The sequence below is a fragment of the Echinops telfairi genome, unplaced genomic scaffold (assembly GCF_000313985.2).
Source record: "Echinops telfairi isolate 266 unplaced genomic scaffold, ASM31398v2 ScPeMD7_7420;HRSCAF=8458, whole genome shotgun sequence".
Lineage (NCBI taxonomy): Eukaryota > Metazoa > Chordata > Mammalia > Afrosoricida > Tenrecidae > Echinops > Echinops telfairi.
The window spans coordinates 17,176,711-17,178,602 of record NW_022111320.1 but is presented as its reverse complement, the minus strand read 5'-3'; positions in this window follow the sequence as shown (position 1 = coordinate 17,178,602).

Here is a 1,892-nt window from a genome sequence, read left to right as displayed (position 1 = left end):
CAAAACTACCTGGGATGTTACCGTCAAATCAAATGTCAAGTGTCCGCTTCATTAAGAAACGGATTCCAGTATGTACCATAGGTATGTGAAATAAATCCGACAAATATAGCCTAAATGCATTGTATCACCTTTAAATGTTCTCCTTGAAACATACCTCTGGACATCCATCACCCCCTTGGGGCGGGGGCATTGCTTTTATTACACTACCTTTGGAGGGGGGAGATGAGGAAATGAGAGGCCATGCCAGGGGTGAAGCAGTGAATGGAAAAACTAGGAAGGAGACCCACTTCTCCATCACGCTCCAAGACACCTCCTAAGACCGGCCTGTCTTGTGCACCAAGACCAGACCTCAACACTCTCTTAGTCAGATAGATTTTGCTAGATCTCAGATTCCTCAGAGCCTCCAGCTTCCAGAAACCTCCATTTCTGCTTCTTCGGGTAAGCAACCAGTCAAGTACCTACTGACTTGAAGACCCTTAGAGAGAAGTCACCGGAAGTCTGAGGGGAGACCACAGGCTCCTCGGAGCTCCAGGCCAGCATAAAGGAGACCATCGGCCAGCGGGCAAGGCTCTGGCGTGCATGGCACCACTGATGTCAAGGCCGTGTTCCAAAGTCGAAATCAAAAGGTGAAGTCTGAGGTTTGTCCCCATCCTCACCCAAACAAAGTAAGTGGGAGGGCGAAGGTAAAAGGAATTAGGCCCTTTCTGAAATATACTCCCCTTTGGGCTATTTCTATTGCATGTTTTCTGAATGTAAACCTCAGGGCATGAAGCCATGAGAAACCTTGTGCTTCTGTCGAGGCCACTACAATGCCATTCCTGATTTTAGCGATGGCCGCTACCTTTTAGAGAGCATGGTAGGAGGCTTTCAGTCCTGGCCTCCTTTAACCCCATAAGCAAACCTGAACAATAGAAAGCTAATTTGACTCTCCTTTTTCAAAGGAGCTGGGGTGCATAGAAGTTAGGTAGCTTTCCCCAAATCACATGGGATTTGCCTGCTGGATTCCAGTCTACAACACCAGCATTAACTAGCGCTGGGCTCCCAATTGGTTCCCCCAACCTCGGTCTTCCTGAAAAGTTCTAAAAGGAGAAAAGGCAGAGTGGGGCTGGATTGGCATAGCTCAACACTGACTTGGTGGTCCAGGAGAGGAAGCAAAGAGAATGGGGTTCGCTTCTATAGCACAGGGGCTTAAAACACACTGGGAGAACTTGGCTCTGGAACAAAGAACAAAAATCGAGATGAAAAGTGTAACTGGTACAGAGCAGCAAAGAGGAGCGAGCATTGATCGAACCTGGGAGCGCAGGGGAAGTGGTGGAAAGAGGGGAGGCGGAAAGAGGAAGCCTTCTGGAGCAGTTAAAGGCTAAGGCACAGGGTGGACGAAACCCCAGGGAATTGGGTCACTCGCACATCTCAAGACTGGTGAGACACAAAGGCTTGCTGAATTGACCTCAAACAAGCAGCGACCAGGATAGATTAAGAGCAAAAGACCCAAGGGGGGGCAGGTACTGGAAACCGGCCAATCTCCCAACTGACTAGAGTTTTAAAGTCTGCTTTGAATTTTGCCAACAACTTTTTCAGCCAGTCAGCAAGCGAAGGAGAAGACACCCTAGCGGGCAGTTGTCACCTCCTTCCTTCTCTCCCACTCCAGATCACCGATGCAGGAGTGGCAAGGAGACAAGGGGTGTGGCCCTCAGCGAAGCACTGAGTCTCCCCAGAGCCCACTCTTCACAAGTCAACCCCAGCGACCAGAGGCATAGAGAAGGAGGCCCGGCCACGCACCCCACATCCCGAGGCAGAGCTCGAAGGGGAGTGGGGTGAGGGGTGGAGCCATGCGACAGACCCCTGGGCACACAGGACAGACCTGGAGTTTAATGGACATGAATCCCTTGGCT